The sequence below is a fragment of the Aethalodelphis obliquidens genome, unplaced genomic scaffold (assembly GCF_003676395.1).
Source record: "Aethalodelphis obliquidens isolate GAN/ISIS:26980383/991018 unplaced genomic scaffold, ASM367639v1 scaffold3, whole genome shotgun sequence".
Lineage (NCBI taxonomy): Eukaryota > Metazoa > Chordata > Mammalia > Artiodactyla > Delphinidae > Aethalodelphis > Aethalodelphis obliquidens.
In genome coordinates, this window is record NW_020837947.1 from 244,427 (window position 1) to 262,897 (window position 18,471).

Consider the following 18,471-nt stretch of genomic DNA (forward strand, 5'->3'; position numbering starts at 1 on the left):
TCCGCGTGCCTGCGGCCCCACAGCACGCTGAGCGAGCTTCTGGGTTCTAACCCGCTGCCACTGGCACTTTCTCTGAGGTGGTGGCTGGTCATCCAGGCTCTACCCTAGCGTGAGTCCACATCGGCAGCCCAAACCTTGCCCCCAGGAGCTGGCATCTGCTCTGTGCTTTGCCTTCGGGGGCGTGGATGCCAGGAGCACAGAGCAGCTACCACCACGGCAGCAAAACCTGACTGAGGCTTTCTCCAAGTTTGCAGAAATGCAGTTAGGTAATCAGCACCGTGACCAGCCTGTGTGACATGGCCCCAGAAGAGTGTGAAGATTGTGAACAAAAAGATGCCCACACTCCTGTCTTGTGTTCAGATCAGCCTGCGTCAGACGGTGCATGCGGGGTCAGTGTTGATAGGCAAGACAGGGCCACTGAGGGTCTTTGCATGTGTGTTATGGGTCAGGCACGTCTACAGGAAGGTCACGGCCCCTTCCTCAGCTTCCATTCATGTAGTACATTTTCCAGTTGAAAACAGGGGAATGATAAGTGTCTTGGAAACTTCTGGCAAAGGTAGACTTTTGAATGAATTTTTATTTTGTTTAATGATTAAGGTTCATTTAGCTTTTGACTTCATCTTGGTTTAATTTTTGACAATCTATATTGCTAAAATTACTATTAATTTTATAGAGGTTTTAAAATTTATCAGTGTGCAGTTGTTCATAGGATTCTCTGTAATTTGAAAAGTGTCTTCTCTATTGCAATTATCCCCCCTTTTCATTCCAAGTATGTAATCTGTGTCTCTTTTCTCTTGGCCTCATCTTGCTAGGCTCTTATCTATAGTCTGCGAAGAACAACTTAATACCTTTCTTGTCTTACCGATCACTTATTTTCAATTTTGTTCCTTTATGTTCTTTAATATTTCCTTCCTTCTACTTTCCTTAGGTTCACTCTATTCTCTTTCTATCTTCTTAAATCAAAAACGCAACTAGTTCCTTTGAGCCTTTATCTTTCTGATGAAGTTTTTATAGAAATTTATTCAGTATGTCTCTCCTTTTCTCCCAAATAACAAGTTGTAATTATCACTGATCCCTCCTTCCAAATTGTTATTATTTGGGTATTTTTTTTGAAGCATAAAAGCTATTTTATAAAATATTTTTTAAAAGCTTAAATAAATGACTTAAAAATCAATCTCCTGCACTTGGTTGTTTCTTATATCCTGTGTGTTCCCTCGAAGTTTAGTTATCATTTGGCCGAAGAACTCCTTTAACTTCTTTTTAGTGAGGATCTGTGGTTGCTCAGTTCCTTGTCTTTGAAGGTCTAAAATGCCTTTATTTTCCCCTGATTCTTAAGCGATAGTATAAATCTTTTAGCCGACAGATATTTTCTCTAAGCACGTTCTAGATGTTATTCCATTCCCCTTTCTCATTTGCTCTGGCTGATGAGAAGTCTGGTAGAGGTAGTTCCTCTGTGGTAATATGCCTTTCTCTTTGGAAGGTTTTAAGTGTTCTTTCTGCCTGTGATGTCATAGTTACCTTATATTGTATCACTGTATGTTATCACTAATTACCCTGCTCAGTGTATGAAGTGCACATTTGTTCCCAGGACAAATATCTTTCTTCTGTTCTAGAAGAGTCTTTTCAAATGCTGTCTCTCTGTTACTCTTATTCCTTTTTTCCTTTTAGAATGTCTATGAGACATTAAAATTTATCCTTATCTTTGAATTGTTCTTTTATATAAAAGACTGTCACTCAATGTTGAGTTTTGGGTGAATGCTTCAATGATATCTTCCAAATATCAAATATTCTCTTTGACTGCATTCAAATTAGAGTTTTATTTCATCTAGTGACTTTTTCAAAGATTGCATTTTTGAGTTATTAATTTTGATTTTTTCTTGTTTAACTAAATTTCACCATTAAGTAGATTTTTCAGTCTACTGAAAATCTACTGAATCCCTTGAATTAATACAGACTTGAGAATGTATGACCTTGCTGGGGCTAAGCCTATGGCATTAAACTTCACACTTTATTTCCCTCAGAATTTTGAGGCATTGCTCCACTGTGTGCTGCACTATTTCTTTTACTAAACTTTCCTTGTGGGTTTTTTCTGTGTGTGTGGTAAGAACACTTAACATGAGATTTCTCCTCTTAACATATTTTAAAGTGCACAAACTACATTATTAACTTAGGTACTATGTTTAGAGCAGATCCCTGGAACGTATTCCTCTTGCGTGACAGAGATGTTATACCCACTGAGCCACAGCAACGAGAATATTTTGCTAAGGGTGGTAGGATTTTATTGCACCTGGATGGTGTTATTTCAGTGAAAGAATGTGTTCACTACATGTGCTGTATTTAACGTTCTCTGTAAAAGAACAGGTGCAAAAGATGTTTCTAAGAATACTAGTTGTACATATGAGTAAATGCAGTGTTATTTCACTAAAAGACTGTCTTTCCAGAGGATTCTGGGAAGATGGCAGAGTAGGACAGCAGAAATCTTCTGTCTTCCCACCCGGATAACAGTGGCACTGGCAGAGTCTGTCTGATGTAACCGTCTTGGAACTCTGGGGTCTGTTGAAAGCTTGGATCATAAATTGTGGTCCATTTTGGTCAATGTCAGCTCTTACCACAGGAGCAGACACCTAGCAGCCACCCCCAGCCCCTGGCAAACAGCTGTGCACACAGACTGTGGGAGCCGGGGTGGGCCAAGAGGACCCTGTCCTACAAATACTGGGATTTGTGCTCTGATCACTGATTGCTGCTTCTGGTCACAGAGGTGCAGACAAGGAGGAGCACATCTATGGTCGTAGCACCTCCCCCGTTATTGCAACCCCTCCCCCCAGGCTGAAGTGACTGCCAGGGGATTTAAAAGGCCCACTCCTGTCTTCCCCCTTTATTTTTTGCTTTCCCCTCTTTTGGGAGCCTGACATTAGAGACTAGGACATTAAAAAATGACTGCATATACAGGGAAAAATAGAAAGTGCCCATAAATACCTGGGGAAGTTTCAGAAGAAACGTAAGAAGGCATTAAGTTTATGCCTTAGGCTGGCCCTTAGCACAGAGACAGCATACGACAATCGGAGAAGCAAAAACCATAAACAAAAACAGTAACAAAATCCAGCAAACTTTGGGGAAAGGGGGAAGCCTGATTTCCGGAGTTACCACATTGTTATTATTATTATTTTTGGCTGTGTTGGGTCTTCGTTGCTGCGTGCAGGCTTTCTCCAGTTGCAGTGAGCGGGGTCTACTCTTCCTTGCTGTGTGCAGGCTTCTCATTGCAGTGGCTTCTCTTGTTGCAGAGCACAGGCTCTAGGCGTGTGGACTTCAGTAGTTGTGCTGTGTGGACTCAGTAGTTGTGGCTCATGGGCTCTAGAGCACAGGCTCAGTAGTTGTGGTCCATGGGCTTAGTTGCTCTGCGGCATGCGGGATCTTCCTGGACCAGGGCTCGAACCCATGTCCCCTGCATTGGCAGGTGGATTCTTAACCACTGTGCCATCAGGGAAGCCCCAGAGTTACCACATTGTTAAATTGAAATGTCCATTGTTCAGTTAAAAAACAAAAGACATACAAAGAAAAGTATGGCCCACTCAAAGAAAAAAGTTCAGCAGAAACTGTCTCTGAAAAAGACCTAATAGCAGATATATTAGACAATGACTTTAAAACAACTGTTAAATATGCTCAAAGAACTAAAAAAAGATGTGGATAAAGTCAAGAAAACAATGTGTTAACAAAATGGGAGTATCAATAAAGAGAGGAACAGAAAGAAAAAAGATTGAAGAAAAGCTAACAGGCCTAAGGGACTTGTGGGAGAGAGAAAGGGGCAGAGAGAAATAATGGCTAACTTCCCAAATTTGATGAAAGACATGAATATAAGCATCCAAGAAGGTCAATGAATTTCAAGTAAGATGAACTCAAAGAGACCCACACCGAGACATCTTTTAATGAAACTTTCAAAAGACAAAGACAAAGCCAGAATCTAGGGAACAGCAAGAGAGAAGTGAATCATCACACACAAGGGATCCTCAATAGGGTAATCATCATATTTTTCATCAAACCTTTGGAGACCAGATATGATGGGCAGATATATTCAAAGTGCTGAAAGAAAAAGAAACCTGTCAGCCAAGAATCCTGTATCTGGCAAAACTGTCCTTCAAAAGTGAGGAAGAAATTAAGACATTCTCAGATAAACAAAAGCTGAGGGAGCTTGTTACCACTACACCTGCTGTGCAAGAAATGCTCAAGGAAATCCTGCAGGGTGACACAAAAGGATGCTAGACCAGACCGCAAAGCCATATGGAGAAATAAAGATCTTAATAGAGGTAAATATATGGGCAATTCTAAAAGCTAATATTATTGAAACAATGGCTTGTAATTGCACTTTTTGCTTTCTACAATGATGTAAGAGACTAATACATTTAAGAAAACCAGTTATTAGTGTAAAAGCTAATATTACTATAACTTTTGTTTGTAACTCCAAATCTTATTTTTTACATAATTTAAGAGCCTAATGCATTTAAAAGAATGATTACTTTATGTTTTGGGGCACACAACGTATATAACTTTAGGTTGTTAAATGAAATCTCTGTGGCAACCACAAAGAAAATAACTCTAGTATATACACAAAAGGAAATACAAGTATTGGCAAGGATGTGGAGAAATTGGAACACTGGTACATGGCTGGTGGGAATATAAAATGGTACAGTCACTGTGGAGGACAGTATGGTGGTTTCTCAAAAAAATTAAAAGTAGAATTATTATGTGATCCAGCAATTCCACTTTTGGGTATATACTCAGAAGAATTGGAAGCATGGTCTTGAAGAGATATTTGCACATCCATATTCATAGCAGTGTTACTTACAGCAGCATAGAAACAATCAAGTGTCCATCAACGGATGAATGAGTAAGCAAAATGTGTTCTGTACATACAACGGCAGATTATTCAGCCTTAAAAAGAAGGAAGTGTTGCATATGCTACAACATGAGTGAAGCTTGAGGACATTATTCAAAATGAAATAAGCCATTCACAGGAGGACAAATGCTATATGACTCCACGCCTGTGAGATACTTAGAGTAGTCAAAATCATAGAGACAGAAAGTAGAATGGTGGTTGCCAGGGGCCAGAGGAGGGGAGAATGGGGAGTTACTGTTTAATGAGTATAGACTTACAGTTTTACAAGATGAAAAACTTTTTTTCAGAGTGAAAACTCCTTTTCAGAGTTATGGGGATATATGGTGGTGATCCTTGCACAAAAATGTGAATATATTTAATACCACTGAAATGTACATTTAAAAATGGTGAAGATGGTACACGTTATGCTATGTGTACACACAAAAACACTTACCAAGAAGAAAAAGAATGTTTTTGATATACTCTGTTGCGTGAAATACACTGTGTAAAGTCACATGCATAAAAGATGTTTCTAAGAGTGACAGAAAACCGAAAAAGTATACAAAAGTCTTTGCAATATATAAGTGTATTTTAAAGAATACTAGTAAAATGAACACCTGGGTATCCTCCACCTAAATTTAGAATGAGAACCTCATTAATCTGTTTGAAACCTCCGTGTGCCCCTAACCGATCGCATCACACTTCCTTTCTCCTAGAGGTAATCATGATCCTGAATTTTTATAAAGGTTGCCTTGATTTTCTTTATAGTTTTACAACATGTGTGTGTATCTATGCATCTCCACACAACACATTGTTTAGTACTGCCAGTGTCTGGGCTTTATATAAGTGGAATCTCACTCTGAGTGTCCTTATGGGACTTGTTTCTTTTACTTAACATGAAGTTTCTGAGATGAACAGCCATGACGCATATCACTGTAGTTTACTTACCAGCTCTGCATATGCCACAGTTCATGAACCCATTCTACTGGCTGTAGACATTGGCTGTTTTGGTACTTTTGCTGTCCCACCGATGCTGTTCTAAACATTTCCTGCAGGCCTTCTGGAACACATGTGCAAGAATGCCAGGGACTGGGTGTTTGCATCTTTAGATATTCTCTGATTTCTTTCATTAGTGTTTTGTTCTGTTCTACATACAGACCCTCTGTTTTATTAGACTTATACCTAAGAATTTCATGTTTTTTGAACAACAGTAAATGCTATTGTATTTGACATTTGTGTCCATGTGTTCATAAGTAGCAAGAAGAAATACAATTGATTTTCATATGTTCGTTTTATATCCTGCAACTTTGTTGAAATTCTTTGTTGAACTTTTTTTTTTTTTTTGTAGAGTCCTTGGAATTTTCTGCATAGACAATCATGTCATCTGCAATTTCATTTTCTCTCTTCCTAACTGTATGCCTTTTATCTCCTTATCTTACCTTATTGCGCTGGTTGGACCTCCAGCACTATGTTGAATAAGAGTGGTAAGAACAGACATCTTCCCCTTGTCACCAATCTTAGCGGAAAGTATCAGTTTCTCACCATTAAATATGATGTTTGCTGTAGGATTTCATAGACACTCTTTATCTAGTTCAGGAAGTTCCACTCTATTCCTATTTTTATGAGATATTAAAAAAATTTTAAGTGAGTGTTGAATTTTGTCAAACGAATTTTCTGCATCAGCTTCTATGGTCGTGCAGTTTTTCTTCTTTAGTCTGTTAATGTGGTGGATTACATGATTGATTTTAAATATTGAACCAGCCTTGCATTTCAAGTGTATATAAACCACACTTGGTTACGGTATACAATTCTTTTTATATATTATAGAGCTAACTTTATTAGCTAATATTTGTTAAGGATTTTTGCATTTATAGTCATGAGGGATATTGGTTTGTTTGCTTTTTGGCCTATCTTTGACTGGTTTTGGTATCAGGGTAACACTGGTTTCATTAAATCAATTACAGTGTTCCTTCCTCTTTTAATTTCTGGAAGAGATTGTATAGAATCGGTGTTAAGTCTTCTTTAAACATTTGGTGGAATTTTTCAGTGAAAGCATCTGGGCCTAGAAATATCTTCCTCTGGGACTTTTAAAATTACAAACTCAATATCCTTAAGAATTAAAGAGTTACTCAAATTATCTATTTCATCTTGGGTGAGTTTTGGTAGATTATGGTTTTGGAGGAACTAGTCTATTTTGTCTAAATTAGCAAATTTATATGTGTAGGGTTGTTCATAGTATTCTCTTATTATTCTTTTGATGTCTTCAGGGTTTGTAGTGATACCTCTCTGATATTTTATTACAGATATTGATAATTTGTGTCTTCTACTTTTCTTTCTTTTTCAGTCTTGCTAGCAGTTTGCCAATTTTATTGCTCTTTCTATAAAAGCAACTTTTAATTTTGTTGATTTTCTCTATTGTTTTTCTGTTTTCAATTTTATTACTTTCTGCTTATTTCCTTCCCTTTGCTTACTTTGGGCTTATTTTGCTCTTCTTTTTCTAGGGTCTTGAGCTGGTAGCTTAGACTATTGATTTGAGACATTTCCTCTTTCCTAATGTATGAATTGTATGGATTTAGTGATATAAATTTCCCTCTCAATGTTGCCTAGCTGTGCCCCACAGATTAAGCACATATTGCATTTTCATTTTAGTTCAATGTAATTTTTGACTTTTACATGAATTCCTCTTTAACTCATGGATTATTTAGTAGTATGTTGCTTAGTTTCCAATTAGTGTTTGACAGTTTTCTTTCTATTATTGATTTCTAGTTTGATTCCACTATGTTTGAAAACACACTCTTTATACCTTCGTTTATTTCCAATTTGTTGAGCTATTTTTTTATGACTCAGGATATGGCGAATCCTAGTGTATATTCCATAGGCACATGAAAAGTGTGTATCTTCTGCTGTTGTTGGGTGGAGTGCTCTATAATTATCTGTTGAATCCTGTTGGTTGATTGTATCACTGAGTTCTCTAATTTTACTGATTATATGCCTAGTTGTTTTATCTATTGTTGATGTTAAAGTTTCCAACAATGATTATGGATTTGTTCATTTCATCTTTTGGTTATCAGTTTTTGCTTCATGTATTTTGTAGTTCTGTAGTTTGGTTCATGCATATTTAGGATTGCTATGGTGGACTGACTTTTTATTATTATATAGTGTCCCTCTCTGTCTCTGGTAATTTTCTTTGCTCTGAAATCTACCTTATATTAAGCCTGCTTTCCTTTGATTAATGTTTGCATGATATATATTTTTCCATCTTTTTGTTTTCAGTCTTCCTGTACTGTTATTTTTTCAACAGTGCCTCTTTTAAATAGCAAAGAGTTGGGTCATAGTTTTTAGTCCACTCTGCCAACCTCTGTCTTTTAATTGGTATATTTAAACCATTTACATTTAATGTAATTATTGATATATTAGGACTTAAATCTGACATTTTATTTTTTATTTCCTCTTTATTCTCTCTGCTTTTCATTTGTATGTTTTCTTTCTCTTGCCTTCCTGTGGTTCACTTGAACATTTTTAGAATTCCATTCTGATTTATCTTTAGTGTTCATTAGTCTATCTCTTTGTACAGCTTTTTAAGTGCTTGTTCTTGGTATTACAGTATATATAACTAACATGTCGCATGTTGTCCTTTTACCAGTTTGAGTGAAGATTAGAAACCTTTCCTCCTCTTATGTCTCTTTAGTCTGTCCTATTTATAATACAGTGTTTTAAATATCTTTTTAATGTACATTTAGAACAATATCAGAGAGTGGTATACTTTTGCTGTAATTGTCAAACATAATTTAGAAAACTCAAGAAGAGCCTATTGTATAAACTTTACTGTATTTTTACTTACTGTGTTCTTCCTTTCTTGCTGATGTTCTCAAATTCCTTCTTTCATCATTTCCATTCTGTTTAGAGAAATTACTTTAGTCATTATTTTAGGATAGGTCTACTTCTCTTAGTTTTTCTTCACCTGAGAATGCCTTGATTTCCCCTTCATTCTTAAAGGACATTTTCTGAATTATATAGGATTCTGAATTGACAGTTATTTTCTTTTAACACATAAAATATTGGGCCACTTTCTTCCAGCCTCCATGATTTCAGATGAGAAATACGCTATTATTCCAACTTTTTTTCCCCTAAAGGTAGGTCAGTTTTTCTCTGGCAGACATCAGGACTTTTTTTTTTTCTTCTGTGTCTTTAGTTTTCAGAAGTGTAATTATGAGGTGTTTTGATACGGATTTTAAATTTATCCTGTTTGGGTTTGCTCATCTTCAGAATCTGTAGGTTTATGTCTCTTGCTAAATTTGAGAGGTTTTCAACTCTCATTTCTTTGATTAGTGTTTCTTTTCCTCCTCTTTCTCCTCCTCTTCATTCCTGGTTTGTTCTCTCTGCAGAACACAGGCCAGCAGAGAGACGCTTCCCACTCTGTGTTGTCTGTGAGGACACCCTAGAGAGATTCCTGACCACAGTGGGGCCGAGGCCCTAAAGAGGGACGTGAAGAGGCTTCTTATGTGAAGGAGTTCTGTAGGTGCAATTGAGAACAACCAAATCATCTACTAACAAGTTGTGTACAGATCACTCAATAACTGAAGCGCAGGTATACACACATCAGGCACTTACGAGGAACGAGTCCACATGTGGCTCTGTGTTAACACCATCTCTCTTCACCAGGGCCTGGGTGTGGCAACTGTCTGGCCAGGACTTGCCCAGGTCAGCTGGCTCTGTGATGTTGACCCCCTGCCCCGTACGCTGGTTCATGGTCCACAATGGCCACTGACATCATAACTGATATTAAAATCCCGGAGACTGCAGTCCCCACAGTTGCTGAGTTCAGGTAAAGGCACACATGCCCTGTCAGCCTGGCTCTGCAGCTCCCTGCCCTGCTCCACAACTGACGCGTGAACCCGTCGTGGGCCAGCACCTGGAGCAGCTGCCCGAAACACCTGCGCTGGGTCTCCCGGTGCCAGGGTTGGGAGGAGGGGTGGGGTACAGCTCTCTGGGACTTATGGTGAGAAAATGTCTGAAGTCAGTGTCATTGGACATGACTTCCTCTTTCTTCACACTCACAGTTTGTGGGTGACTCCCCGCCCCCCAGGGTCAGGCCACCCAGAGCCTTGCTCTTTAATTACTTCATGCCCTTGTGTGTGACCTACAGACCCTTTTGTGAGCAGTGGGCTTGTGTGTTTGGAACAAGTGGTGACACCAGCGTGGAAGCTGGCCCTGTAGGGTGGGCGCAGTGAGGCACATGTCATGGAGTTTGTCCTGCTGGAGCAGGACGGCCTCACGCAGGTTTGCAAAGTTGTTGAGAAGATATTTTCCAGGCAAGAGAGACCTTTACAGAAGTCACAAAGTAGTATTTTTTAAATCTTTTGCCTGTAAGAAAAAGGCAAGTTTGTAATGTTGGGGGGGCGGGGGAGGGGTACGAAGAAATAGAATGTGAATGACAAAGAATTAACAGGTGAGAAATGATTTTCCTTCGTGCTGAGCAGGATTTAGCAAAAGGCCCTGAATTGGGGCATTCTGCATGAGAGTCCACTGAAGTTGCATAAGGCTTGTGAAACAGTCCAGGTGACTGGTTTTGTGTATCTTTCTCTCTTGTTTTTTAATAAGAAGATCGGAGCAGTTATTCTTGTGCCGCAGCCTGCTCAGGGTGGTCGTGTACTGGAGGCGGATCTTCAGAGAATGTGGTCAGTTTGCGGGAACAGGAGGGACCCCAAGGCTGTGGGCACACGTGGTAGACTGAGAAAGGGTGCACCGAGGACGGAGGGTGCTGAGATCTGCAGAGCTAAATCTGTGGTTCTCAAGTTAAAATAGGAGAAGAGAGTAAAATTATTGTTTTTTAAATCTTAGTAGGTTCCAGGTATGGTTTCTCTTTTTAATCTGTATTCTCAGCCCTGAGTCAACTTTGGAACTTTGCCTTTGGGGCCAAACATGTTTTGTGGTCGGTCTGCTTCTTCAGAGCTCACTCAACAGCATGCGCGCATCTCTCTGGGCCTGGTGGCGGGCGGGGATGACTTGCATCTCTCTGCCCCAAGGTCACCCTGGCCGGCCCCCACCCAGCAGTCTCCAGTCTTCCTGGAAACCCCCCGCCGGTGTCGCGGCCGCTGCCCCTGTTTCTGTGTGCCCCCGCCCCCCCCCCCCCCACCGAAGTAAGTGTGCTTCCTGCTTACCTGGGGGTTCCCAGCCTCTCCAGACAGACCAAGTCCTGGAGGTCAGCGGGCTCCCACCACTGCTTCTGGAACCTGTCTACATACGACATATGTGCAAACACGCGGGAATTTTCTGGAACGTGGACCCGAGTGTTTGGTCACAGAGGCCAGGAAACCAGCCAGGGGTCCTGACTCACTTTCAGGGCGGGGCTGGAGGGTCAGGTTTCCTGCTCGCCCCACCTGGGGTGCAGGTCTCACCGTTACCTGGGTGCGTCCGGGTGTGTTCTCTGGCTGGGAGGAGCTCAGGTCGTCTGCAGCCTTTGTAAACGAGGCTGCCGGCCTGGAACTGCCGGTCGGTGGAGCGGCTGCTGTCCTGCCCCGCGTGGGGCGGGCGGTGTGCTCGGGTGCTGGCCTGGCTCCCGGGGCGAGCTGGTTTGGGTTTTCATCAGCATTAACGCAGGAGAGGCCGGGTGGCTTATGACAAAGCTGGGCCTTCACACTCAGGCACGTGGTTGGGTTCAGCCCGAGGTCCCCGTGAGTACGTCGTGGGCTGCGGTCTGGGCAGCAGCCTCACTGGGCCTCCCTCTGGCTCACGAGTCCTTCTCCCCGCGAAGTCCTCGAGACCCTTGGGTGCTCCGCGGTCCCCTGTGTCTGCAATTCCCACCTGGGGACTTCAATGCTCCCAGCTCCCCAGGGGGTGGAGGAGGGCACCCTGAGCTGGCTGGCGTAGCCCCCACCCGGCCGTGGAGGACAGGCAGCTCGTGCGGGGGGCAGGACTCTGCCCTGCTGGGCTCCACTTGACCTGTGGGGCCTGTGGCCACAGGTGCAGCTCAGAAGCAACCTGCCCCTGGGGTGTGGCCAGGCAGGAATGATGGGGCAGGACTCGGTGTCGCAGCTGCAGCGGTGCTGCCTCTCCTAGTGGGAGCTGGGCTGGCACATCGGAATGGCCACAACCAAGCCTCCAGTGAGGATTCCCGGGAGGGGGTGCTTCCCCTGTGCGTCATTGCAAGATGGGGAGACGGGTCCCCAGAGACTGTGCTCAGGCCCTTCCAGGCATGATTCGGGAGGCAGCTGATGGCGCAGTGGCTTCCGGTAGCCCTGTGACCACAGCTGGACGGGCGGCCTCATCACCATCCCCAAAGGTCTCCACCTACGCTGAGTGCAGAGCCAAGCCCGGCTGTGCTGGGCTTTGAAGGGAGGACGGTTCAGGGCCTCAGGAAGGAGATGGGAGGGGCTCTTAGGAACGTGAGAGTGGGCAGGGAAGAGAGGAGCGAGGCCGGCGAGATGGAGGGCGGACCTGGTCCTGGGGGGGCGCCTTGGAAACTGATGGGGTTGAGGCGAAGATCCGTGCAGAGCAGGGAGCTGCAGGCGCCGGGAGGGCGAAGCTGGTCGGTGCCCCACGGGGGCTGCACGGCCAAGGGGATGGGCTGCTGCCCGTGTGACTGTCAGCGGCTCTCCGTTCCTCTAACCCCCTCTGGCCGCTGTGAGAACGGGCGTCCCGAGTCGCCGCAGGGAGCTTCCTCGCCGTGCTGGCCCTTGAGGAAGGAGGAGGAGATTGTGGCTTCGGGGAAACAATGTCAAGACCTTCGCTGTGGAGGGGATTTGGAGTTAGGGCCATGTGTGTGTCGGTCCTAATGTAAAGGTCAGATCCTGGGTGCCCCTCCAGCCACTCACCCAACACCTGCCATGTGCCGAGGGCCGCGTGAGGCCCGTGAAGATAGATCACACACAGGCCTCGAGCTCGGGCGCTGCCGAGGCGAGAAAACACAGTAAGGGCAGCACGTGGGGAGCGGGCGCTGGCGTGTGCCTCCCGCCTGTGCAGACCCGGGAGCTCCCTAGGACAGACAGGAAGCGCTTGTCACGGGGGGCCCTTCTTTCTTGGGATGTTGTCCAGACCCAGACAGCAGACACCGAGCGCTGAGGGACTGTCCTCAGACATTCCCGCAGGAAGAGGGGGGCCCCAGCGCCATCCTCTCTGCGTCCCGTGAGGCTGCGTGTGGCCACCACGTCCCACAGGAGGCAGGGCTGCCAGTCACCTGCCCTCTGTTGTGGTGACGACGTCTCGCGCCTTCCGACAGATGCTCGTCCCTGTTCCTGTGCCTGACCGGGGCCCGCCGGGGGCCCAGCCTTGGAGTTCAGGTCAGTTCATGGTCTGAGCGCTTGGCGAGGCCCCCCGGCTCTCAGGCGGGCATGGCGTGCTGCTGTGCTGTGAGGAGTTAACATGGCCGTGACAGTGGCTTCGGTGCCTGGCGCGCCCGTGTCCATGGTGAGCGCAGCTGCTCACCGCGTCCTGGGTTCTGACTTAGCAGTGAGCTGGCATTGGGTCCTCAGGCTCCTGACTCGGTGCTTCCCCGAGCTCTTCATGTCTCCCCAGACGCTCAGGTGGCTGCTGCCGTTTTCCCAGGAAAATGAGGCTCTGGGTGGGTGAGGTCAGTCGGTGGCCCAGGCTCCCGGGCTCACTGCTGAGCTGGGGCCCGGAGGGCACTGAGCTGGTGGGGGAAGCCGCCGGGTCCGCTGCTCCCTGGGCCGAGCCTGCCTGCCTGCTGGTGACAACAAGATGATAAGATACCTGAGACTACGGAGCCGTCGTGTGGTCTGAGTTCCCCATGCGTGGTTGGTGTTCCTGGGGCCCTGAGATTCCCCGAGTCATTCATTGTTTGTGCACAAATGCAGCATTCTCCCGAGAGCAGCACCGTGGGCCGTGAGCACGTGGACAGAGCACGTGGGGGGCTGAGTCTGGTTTCTGCGTCGCGTCGTGTCCCCCTGAGCGAGGGGGAGGCGTGGACTCAGCCTCCAGGGAGGGAGGAATGGACATCGGCAAAGGCTTCCTGGAGAAGGTGCCCTGACGACTGACTGGGGTCTATTTTAAAGGGGGTGATACACTTATTTCCCCTTATTTGCTGCAGGAGAGTAACAGCAATTACCTTTCCTAAACTTCTGAAAAGCATAGATACACCATAAACATCCCCGAGATACTCTATGATTATTGGAGAAAAAGTCATTAATTATTTAACTTTTCTGGTTGAGAGAGGAAGACGAAGACCTGGAGAGAAGGGGTGAGTTGCCCACTGTCCCGGCTGCAGTAAGTTCTGGAAGTGAGAAAAAGTACCCTCCTGTTTGCCATACGCTCTAGCTACTGGTGGCGTCTCTGCCACAGACAAAGACAAAAAACACTGGTGGAGAAGCTCACCAGAGCCATGAGAACGCCCAGGCTCAGGAGGGTGGCGGCAGACCCCCATCTGCAGCCTCGGGGTCAGCGGCCCCTCACGTGGCTCCAGCAGGCGGTCACCACAGCCACGGCCTTGCTGTCTGGCCCTGATTACTCCCCTCTGTTTACTGCAGACACACCTGCAGCACTTCCTCATGTAAATGAGCCCAGTCGCACGATGGGGCCTGTTGCTTTGCTGGAAGTGCTGGCAGCAGTGGGGCTTTGGGGGCTGTTGCTCTGGTCTTGTCCTCTCCTTTCTTCCTCAGCCCTCTGGATAACCAAGTGGGAGATGGAAATGAGGGGGGCGTTCCTTGGCTGTTGAAGTGGGTGCATGTTTGTATCTGACAGAGCCACCCCCAGGGACGAGACCCCACGTACTTACAAGACGGTGGCAGGATCTAAAGCCCTTTCTGATCCTCAGTCAATGCTGACAGACAGGTGCTGGGAGCAGGAAGGGGGCGTGCTGCAGTGTCCAAGAGAACGCCACGGTCCACTGTGGGTCGCTTATGTGAATCGTACCCCAGAAATCCGTCTGGGACTGGGAACATGGCATAAAATACTAATATTTTGATTTTAATTATATCTTTTATCTAATAATTCAAGCATTAATATCATCCATTTGTTTGTGTCACATGTTCTGAGATAAATATCATCATTACCACCACCACCATCACCACCATCACCATCATCACCACCATCATCACCACCATCACCACCATCACCACCATCACCATCACCATCACCACCATCATCACCACCATCACCATCATCACCACCATCACCATCATCACCATCACCACCATCACCATCATCATCACCACCACCATCACCACCATCACCACCATCACCACCATCACCATCATCACCACCATCACCACCATCATCACCATCACCATCACCACCATCATCACCATCACCACCATCACCATCATCACCACCATCATCACCATCACCACCATCATCACCACCATCACCATCATCACCATCATCACCATCATCACCACCATCACCATCACCACCATCATCACCACCATCACCACCATCATCACCATCACCATCATCACCATCATCACAACCACCATCATCACCATCATCACCATCATCACCACCATCACCATCACTACCATCACCATCATCACCACCATCACCATCATCACCACCATCATCAGAAGACCTCTATGAAGAACCTGAGAGCACAATGTCCTTTGGCCTGAAAGATACAAAGAGAATTGCACAGATGTACTTGCCCACTATGACTGAACACTATTAGAAGGATGATAAGGCAGGTGTAGCTCATATATTTTTAGGACATGAAGAGAAATACAGAAATAAAATGAAATAAGGATAAAGCAGAGTAACTCTGAGGGGTAAAACACTTGTTTTGAGGAGAAAAATACACACATCTTAGGTGCAAAACCCAGTGAAGTTCTCCAGTGAGCACAGTGGGATAGTCATCGGCGGCCGCTTCCCAGCAGCCTGTCGCTTCTCCACTCTGTCACTGTGTCCTTCCACCTCAGCCTTGAATAGCCTGACTGCTAACCTTTAGATTAGCTTTTCCTGATTTTGAACTTTGTATGACTAGAATCAGACAATACATATTTTGTGTGTCTGGTTTCTTTCCCTCACAGTACGTGAGATTTCTGCCTGTTCGTGCCTGCCATTGGAGGTTCTTACTGCTGAAGAGAAACCACAAGTTATCCCTCTACTAATGATGAGCGTTTGTGTGGTTCCCAGCTTTGGGCTATTAAAAAGCACTCCCGCGAACACGCTGTTTGATGGGTCTATACCTCAGGGCAGAATTGCTGGATCATCAGATAGGCACCTACTGAAGGTTTTGTTTTCACGGATACTACCAAGTGGTTCCACAGGGTTGTACCAATTTACACTCTCACGGTGGTGAGTGAGAGTTTCAGCTTCTCTACCTCTTTACCAACGCTTTGTATCTGAGTAACTTTTTAAAGACAATTACAGTAATATCCAAAGGAGTGCTTCGTAGAAATAATAACGGCAGATGCTTTGGACCATGAACATAATAAATGACAATTTATTATATGACATAATAAGGATAAATACATCATCTAGCTGGGTTGTGCGTACCCAGCACCTGGCACAGTGCCATCCAATCTCGAAAATCAATAATGGCGTGTTGGTGCCTCGGTGTGGGTTCCGTGAGAGGAGCGGGTCACTAATCAGTGTCCTTGGATGAAGCGTTTGCTGTGGGGACTGTGGCAGAGCTGAGGGAACCAGTCTAGAGGGAAATGGGGGTCAGAGGGTGCCACAAGCTGTTGGTCTGAGAAGCCGAGCGTGTCCGGCTGCCATGGATCAAGGGGACGCCCGAGGAGACCCGAGGAGGCTGTGCTTCTGTGCGGTTTGCAGCCAAACATCTGGCGCTGGGCTTGGGGTTAGCGGTTGGAAAGAGTTGCTGGACCCTGAGAGGAAGAGTGAGGACAGCTGGCGCCTCCAGGCCCTCTGCTCCATCCATCTCCGCCGCCGCTGCTTGACGGGCGGAAGGGCTCTCCTTGCGCGCGTGATGAGAAGAGCCCACCAGCTCCTCCGGGCCTGACGCCAACCGCTCCTGCTGGGGAGGTCCTCCGGGATGGGCACACCCACCCCAGCTTCTGGGTTTCTGCGCGGGTAGGACTCTCTGCCGGCAGGTGACGTGCCGGGCGCTCAGCGGCCAGCCACCACCGTGGCGGCATCCTACCCGTGCCAGTCACCGCTGAACACGCGCCCTTTCCCTGGAAGGCGCCCTTTGGCCTGAGGCAGCCCAATGGGCACAGAAGGAGGCGCTGTACCCTCGTGTCCAGACTGCAGCTGTCCCCACTCATCCAAAGGGTTCCTTCCAAGAACAAAGGCTGAGAACCACGCGATTCTGGGCTGTAGGGACCTTAGCGACACTGCCCTCCCCGCAATCTTGCTGCCCTCAGCAGAGAAGAAGCAACAGGTCCAGAGAGGCCCGGGGACCAGCTGGCGGCCACACAGCAACTGCAACCCTGGGTCTGGGCCCCCGTCCTTCTCTCCTCTGCACCCTGCGAAGGCGCGGCTCCTGGGCGGGTGCTTGCTGAGTGAGGAGACTTCAGTCAGGTCAGGGTCAGCCCCAGACAGTGCCTAAGAGAAGCCAGTTGTGGGTGTGGCCTGGGGGTGCTGCTCGGCTGGGGCCCGGGACACTCACTGCTCTCTGAGCCCCTGCAGAGCAGCCTGGGCCCGGGGGTGGCATGTCCGGCAAGGGGATGGTACAGAGAGCCACAGATCTGAGAGGACCGTAAACCCCGAAGCTACCGATGAGGTGCTGATTCGGAACGAAGCCAGCGGTGGTTGGGGACCCCTGAGGAGGAGCGAGCCCTGTGGTGTCGGCGGGGCTGGGCAGATCGTGCGGCTCCCGGACGGGCTCCCGGCGAGGGCCAGCCACTGAGTGAGCGACTTACAGTCCCAGGGGTGGTTAGTTTACGAGTCCACCCGGCTGGGCCATGGTGCCCAGTGTTTGGTCAAACACCAGTCTAATTGCTGTGAAGTTATTTTTGGGTGAGATCAACATTAGAATCGGTGGACTTTGAGTCCAGCAGACGACCCTCCACGGTGGGGGTGGGCCTCACCCAAGCAGCTGAAGACAGTAGAGAAAATAATTGAGTTTTTCCAGGAAAGAAGTGATTCTACCTCAAGCCTGCGACATAGAAGTCCTGCCTGAGGGTCCAGGCTGCTGGGCTGCCCTGCCGCCTTCACACTGGTCAGCCCCGAGGACTACGTGAGTCCGTTCTTTAAAATAACTCTCTCTGTCTCTCACACGTGTGTTCCTTCGGAGAACCTTGGCTGATACGCTGCTACAGCTCCGCCTCGTCATGGTCTCAGGACCCCAGTGCTGGGGCCACTGTTGCTGTCCTTGCCTGGGGCCGGGTCCTCTACGCAGACAGGCATGGCTGCTCCCAGCTCCTTCGACAAGCCCCCGCACAGGCTGCAGGGCGCAGAGATGCGGCGTGGCCAGTGCAGGCCTTCGGGAGGCGGACGGCAGGTGGGATCCAGGCAGGGAACCGCAGGGGCAATGCCTGTGCAGCATGGGGAGGCAGCCGGGAGGACCGGGCCCCGGGCTGACTGAGAGTCCTTGGGCCAAGGTGAGGTCTGGGGACTGGACGGGCCTACAGCCCCCGACCAGAGGCAACTCTTGGGAGTGGACAAGTCGTCAACGTGCTGGTGGGCCCGGTGGGGGGGTGTCGGGCCCCCGTCCCCTCTCTCTTTGCAGCAGAGGGTCTGGGGGCGCT